Source organism: Eptatretus burgeri, chromosome 4 (genome assembly GCF_056783735.1).
Source record: "Eptatretus burgeri isolate ZD-2024b chromosome 4, Ebu_testis_v1, whole genome shotgun sequence".
In the NCBI taxonomy this organism is placed as follows: Eukaryota; Metazoa; Chordata; class Myxini; order Myxiniformes; family Myxinidae; genus Eptatretus; species Eptatretus burgeri.
The window spans coordinates 91,948,787-91,956,286 of record NC_140964.1 but is presented as its reverse complement, the minus strand read 5'-3'; the positions used below and the strand labels follow the sequence as shown (position 1 = coordinate 91,956,286).

The 7,500-nt window shown below is 39.4% G+C and overlaps 1 protein-coding gene across 3 annotated transcripts in view; it reads left to right on the top strand.

The window, feature by feature from the left end:
- Positions 1 to 7,500, top strand: part of LOC147028676 (seizure 6-like protein) — a 357,285-nt gene that overhangs the window by 332,040 nt on the left and 17,745 nt on the right. The window lies entirely within an intron of this gene.

The window sequence follows — 7,500 nt, the reverse complement described above, 5'->3', positions numbered from 1 at the left end:
GCTGTTCTGGGAGCTGAGGCGTAAAACTGGACGTGCACCGAGGGTGAACAAGGAGGCCTATGTGTGAGGAATCTGTGAGGGGGTAGAGCATCACCCGTGGACAGGTGATTCTCGTCCCGCTTACAGGGGAATTCGCACATTGCGTTCATCCAAGCCTATCCCTCGGAGCACTGCAGTTAGAGCAGAGAGTGGTAGGCTCTTGACAGAGGAGTCTGAAGTGAAGGCGCGCTGGGCCGGTTACTTTGAGCGGTTGTACCAGGCTGATCCCCCAGCTGTCGAGTTGAACGTCAAGGGTGTTACAATCCCTGTTGCTGACCCTCCGATCAACTGTGGTCCACCTTCGCTTGTGGAAGCACGGGCTGCGGTGAACTGGTTGAAACGGGGTAAAGCTCCAGGGATCTGTGGCATCCATGCTGAACTTCTCAAGGCTGGTGGAAATGCTGCACTCATGTCATTGCATGCAGTTTTGTGCTCTGCCTGGAACACAGGCATCATCCCAACTGATTAGAAGAAGGGCCTTGTTGTTCCTCTCTGGAAAGGGAAGGGTGATCGCCAAGACTGCAACAAGTACCGAGTGGTGACGTTGCTCTCAGTGCCGGGCAAGGTCTTTGCTCAGATAATTCTTGATAGGGTTCCCCACCATCTGCTTGAGCACCAGCGTCCAGAACAGTCAGGCTTTACACCAAAGAGATCAACGATTGACCGTATCCTTGCTCTTCGTGTCCTCACCGAACGCAGATGAGAGTTTCGGCAGGGGCTGCTTGCAGCCTATATTGATCTTTGTAAAGTGTTCGATTCAGTGAATCGGGATGCCCTCTGGAGGTTTCTTAGTTTTCATGGGGTGCCACCAAAACGGATCAATCTGATGTCTGAACTATACTCTGGTACTGAGAGTGCTGTGAAGTGTGGTGGTACCATCTCTGACTTATTTCCAGTTGTTACTGGAATTCGTCACGGGTGTGTACTGGCCCCCTCACTTTTCAGCACTTATATGGACTGGATTTTAGGGAGGATGTCAGAGAGATCAAGTTGCGGTGCATCGTTTGGGAATGTCAAGATCTCGGACCTTGATTTCGCAGATGATGCAGTCATCTTTGCGGAGACTTTAGACATCCTTTTGGGGGCCCTCGAGGTGCTGAATGAGGAGTCGGAGCCGCTGGGATTACGGGTTTCTTGGGTCAAAACTATGATGCAGGCTTTCGGTGACATCGTGGATGCTGCTGTCCTGTCTGTGTCTGTTTGTGGTGAGGATGTTGATGTTGTGGAGAGATTCACTCACCTTGGCAGTGATATTCATGTCTCTGCTGGCTGTGAGTCAGAGGTCAATAGACGTCTGGGTCGGGCCTGGGGAGTCATGGATTCACTGGATCATGGGGTGTGGCGCTGCCGGTATCTGTGCGGGAGGACGAAAGTCCGAGTCTTCAGGTCCTTGGTGCTTCCAGTCTTGCTCTATGGATACGAGACTTGGACTCTGACCAAGGATCTGAGACGGAGACTTAATTCCTTTCGTACCAGGTCTCTTTGGAGAATCCTTGGCGATCGCTGGTCAGATTTTGTGTCCAACGAGCGGTTGCTGAGAGAGATTCGGATGAGATTTGTTACCTGCATGGTCCATGAGCATCAGCTGCGGCTGTATGGACATGTGGCTTGTTTTCCTGACGCTGATCCTGCTCACCAGATTCTCTCAGCGAGGGAGTCTCGTGAGTGGAGGAGGCCAGTGGGCCGACCACGTGCCTCGTGGTTGCAGCAGGTTGATCGGCATCTCGAGGAGATGGGGATGGGCCTGGCATCTGCCTGGGGGAAGGCCAGACGGAGGCCCCTGGAGTACCGGCGGAAAGTGGACACAGCGACGCGCTGTTCTGGCAAATGCTCCCATAACTGACCTGACCTGACCTTCCTGAAAGTCCCTGTAATGGCCATCTTATGTATCCCATGTTCCCTGCCCCATCTCTCTCCCTTCCACTGATCTCCTAATGTATCTGTCCTACACTGTTTTGTCCTTCCCACTCCTGCCCCTCTTGTCTCATGCCCCCCTTGCTGTGCATTGTGTGTTCACTCTCATACGAGTCTCGACAAGGTATGCAAAAAAAACATGGTAATTTTGTGTGCTGATGGGCATTGAAGCCGATACATCAGGAAAAACCACAGAACTGTCGGAAAGCATTCTAAATGAAAATATAAACAAATGAAAAAAATAAATGAAAATAAATCAATGAAAATCAAATGCAGGTTCATGACCTGAAACGATGAGGAAGCATGGTTCATATGCTTACACAATGTGTAAGCACACTCCAATAGCATAATATGAAGTTCATTCTAACCACTGATTCAATGACTCACACTGACTGACTGACTGATATTAACATTCAGTACCTTCTTGGTGACGGAGAAAGCTGAAATTTTGTGTGCCAATGGATGTCGAAGCTGATACACTGGGAAAAAATCACAGAACCATTGGAAAGCATCTGGAAATGAAAATATAACTAAATGAAAAAAACAATGCAGGTGAGTGAACTGACACAATGGGGAATCACGGTTCGTTATTGCATACAATATGAAAGCATATGCCGCTCATATATATATATATATATATATATATATATATATATATATATATATATATATATATATATATATATATATATATTATACATACATACATACATACAAGCATACACACACACACACACACACACACACACACACACACACACACACACACACACACACACACATACACACATATGGCATAATCTGCATATATACTGCCTTACATGGTATTGTGCGGTTCATGACATACTCATGATGGAGGACTTGAGTGCAGTTACTGCATGATTGCCTGATCTGGCAGGATTAATTGCAGTACTGTGCAATCTCAAACAACAATGGACTCCACACTTTTGGAACAGTCACTCTGAAATTGCAATAGTCCTTGTTTAGTATGAAATGATCACTCTATGATTGAAAAGCATTATTATGAACTTAGGAAAACGGCAGAAGATTGATCAAACGTTGTTGTACAATCTTTCCTATTTGGCCACCTAAGTGAGATTTAAAAGAATGAATAGACCTCAAGGTCGAATTGTTTGCACTTATAGTGCAAAGTGCCACTTGTTGTTTTTTATTTTGTGAAATGCAAGTGATGCGCAGTAATTGTACAAAGATGTTACATTAAAATACCCGTGAGAGTTGTAGCCAACAAATGGATTTGTTGGATTTCATGGTTCATGCAATGCAGAAGTGCAAGCATTAATGGAACTCTTGACACTACTTGAGAAGGTGGGCGGATGAGGTATAATGCCTTTGTCGGATAGCCTGCCGGAACCTATCATTCTTCTTGACCTTGGTTCGACGCAGCAGGAGATGCATTGATTTCCTTTATCACGATGTTTTTATTGTAAACAGTTGGAACAAAATGTTGCCGTCAAACAATTTTGATACCAAAGCATATCTCGTTGGATCTGTAGGGACATGTCATAACATACTCATTGTAGAACTATAAACCACCAGTTTTATACCCAATGAACAGCTGTCTAGAGATAAAACAATTTTCATGACTCAGAATAGTTATTGTGTCACAAAATAAGCAACTTTTATTTCTCTCTTTCTGATGTAATTGTCTTGTACAATAGAAACAATATGGCAGTCTGCATCGCTATCATAAATGCATTTGGAACAATTGTCAGCCTGCCGATTTTGCTGTCCTGGAGTTGTCTATTTCCTCAACCCAAGTGGATGTTCACATTTTCAGTAATATTTTTAAATTAGTGTAACATTTTAGTGGAAGATTGTGGAACAGGATGTGCAGAAAATATGAATATGTACAGCTGAAGCCAGAGTTGAGATGGAGAGTGAATGTGAAGGTAAAGGGGAAAAACTACAACTGCAGTCAAACAGGAAGAGATCACTGGACAAATTACCTTTGCATCACCACAAAATACTTACCAGGATACATATACATGTATATGAGGGTGTATATGTGTATATATATATATATATATATATATATATATATATATATATATATATATATATATATATATATATATATATGTATATATATATATATATATATATATATATATATATATATGTATATATATATATATATATATATATATATATATATATATGTATATGTATATATATATGTATATGTATATGTATATGTATATATATATATATATGTATATGTATATATATATATGTATATATATATATATATATATATATATATATATATATATATATATATATATATATATGTATATACATAATATAATTGTTCTTTGAGCTCCTCCCTGTCTCCAGGAGCTTCATCTGGCCATGCAGCGACCTGTTTCAATTGTCAGAGTAACCCCTCTGGTTAAATACATATATATATATATATATATGTATTTATATATATATATATATGTATTTATATATATATATATATATATGTATATATATATATATATATATATATATATATATATATATATATATATATATATATATATATGTACATATATTGTTCTTTGAGCTCCTCCCTGTCTCCAGGAGCTTCATCTGGCCATGCAGCGACCTGTTTCAATTGTCAGAGTACATATATATATATATATACATATATATATATATATATATATATATATATATATATATATATGTACATATATATATATATGTACATATATATATATATATATGTACATATATATATATGTACATATATATATATATATATATATGTACATATATATATATGTACATATATATATATATATATATATATATATATATATATATATATATATATATATATATATATATATATATATATATATACTACTGGGCAAAAGTTTTAGAACACCCCCATTTTTCCAGTTTTTACTGAAATTTAAGCAGTTCAAGTCCATTGAATAACCTGAAATGGTACAAAGCTCAGCGGTAAACTGCCAGAGGTTAAAAAAAAGTTGAGGTTACCAAAAACTGAAAAATAATGTAAATTTCAGAGTTGTTTTAAAAAGGCCCTTTTCAGGGAACAAGTAATGGGTGAGCAACTGCAAATGTTATGCAGCAATGGAAGTAAATTTAGCCTTGAAAGTTGATGTAAACAATTCCTATAGGTGTCCCAACTTTTGTTGATTAGTTACAAACCCCGTCTGTATAAAAGCAGTGTTGGAACAGACTGTGTTGCTGCACCCTCTGAAGCATTATTTGGACAATATTGTCTGCAGGAAGTAGTATATTCCTATCATAATGGCGAGAAAAAGACAATTAACAAAGGAAGACAGACAGGCCATTATAACCCTTAAAAATGTAGGTCTTTCCTTAAAAGAAATTGCACAGAAGCCAAGGTGTCAGTGAGTAGTTTCCTACACCATCAAAAGGCACTTGGAAACTGGAGGAAACTGACAGCAAGAGGTCTGGCAGACCTAAAGCCACATCACAATCAGAAGACAAGTTTCTGAGAGTCAACAGCTTGCATGATAGGCGGCTCACAGGACAGCAGCTTCAAGCACAGCTTAACACTGGTCGAAGTAAGGAAGTCTCAGTTTCAACTGTGAAGAGAAGACTTTGAGCTGCAGGTTTGACAGGTCGAGTGGCAGTAATAAAGCCATTGCTAAGATGGCAAAATAAGAAAAAGAGGCTTGCCTGGGCAATGAAGCACTGCCAGTCGACGACTGAAAACTGGAAGAAGGTCTTATGGACTGATTAATCAAAATTTTAAATCTTCGGTTCATTGCGTAGGGTTTTTGAATGCCATCGAGTCGGCGAAAGGATGGTTCCTCAGTGTGTGTGACACCAACTGTCAAACATGGAGGAGGAAGCGTGATGATCTGGGGCTCTTTTGCTGGATCCAGAGTCGGCGACTTGCACAGAGTGACTGGCACCCTGAACCAAAAGGGCTACCACAGCATCTTGTAGCGCCATGCAATACCCTCTGGTCTCTGCCTCATTGGTCAGGAGTTCATCCTACAGCAAGATAATGACCCAAAACATACCTCCAGGCTATGTCAGAACTACCTTAGAAGAAAATAATAAGATGGTAGGTTTCAAATCATGGAATGGCTAGCACAGTCTCCAGACTTCAACCCCATCGAGCTTGTTTGGAATGAACTGGACAGAAGGGTGAAAGCAAAGCAACCTACAAGTGCAACACATTTGTGGAACTTCTGCAACAGTGTTGGGAAGAACTTTCTGAACAATATTTGATTTCCATTGTAGAAAGAATGCCACAAGTATGTTCAGCTGTTATATCTGCAAAAGGTGGCGACTTTGATGAGCCAAAAATGTCGATTAAATTTTGTTCAACAAAACAATTCCATGATTTCCTTTTTATCTGCAATTGTTTATTACTTTCGCATTCTGCGAAAGGTTATGTTTTGGTCGCTGTGTATTTATTTATATTATTTGTGAATATGTGTGTTTGTTTGTTATTCGCATAACTCAGAAAGTATTAAACCGAATTGCATGAAATTTGGTGGGATGATTCGTGAGTATCCAAGGACGATTTGATTAGATTTTGGGAGCGATCGGGTAAAAGGTCAAGGTCATGAAAAGGTCAAAAACACTCTTTTGAGCATAACTTCCTTCATAAGACAGCTATCGACATGCAACCACCGCCATATTGTTCCATGACGAGATACCTTTCGGATATGTAGTGTCGGATTTGACGTAACATTATCGGAAGTGCGTCTAAATGACGTCACAAGATGAAGTAAATTTTCAATTTTCGATCTCATCAGTTTTGATCATACCGTTTTGTACGACTTACCTTAAGGACGTCACACACCAAATTTGACTTCGATCGGACTGACCGTTATGACGTCATTGACGTTTGAACATGACGTTTTTCAATTGTGGCTAAAATGTCCTGATATTTTACATTCAAATATCTTTATAATTTATAAAGCAAAGTTTCCCAAATCCAGGCATTAGGATCAGTACCAAAATATCTGTTTACTGATGTACAGGTTTTGCCAATTAACTCTGTAGTCAAGGTCAAGGTCACACTCAAGGTCAAAATATACTTGTAGGCATAGCTTCAGATCTAATAGAGCTATTGACATGAAACCAACGTTAAAACGTTCAGTGAACTACGAGCTTTCAGAATGGTAGTCCCCGATTGGACGTGACGTCCCCGGAAGTGCGTCAAAATGACGTCAAAAGATGACGTCATTTTTCAACTTTTTAATTTTTCAATGTTTATCATTCCATTTTGTTGGACTGCCTTCAAGGAGGTTACACACCAAATTTGACGTCAATTGGACTGACGGTTGTGACGTCATGGACGTTTTAAAACGACGTTTTTCAAATGTGCTTGGAAAAAAATTGCGGCGGCGAAGGTATGCGCTCTACCGAGTGCCCGTTCTAGTTTGTTCTATGCTTTAATTTCAGAGAATATTGAAACATTAAACTGCCTAAATTTCAGTAAAAACTGGAAAAATGGGGGTGTTCTAAAACTTTAGACCGGTGGTGTATAATATATATATATATATATATATATATATATAT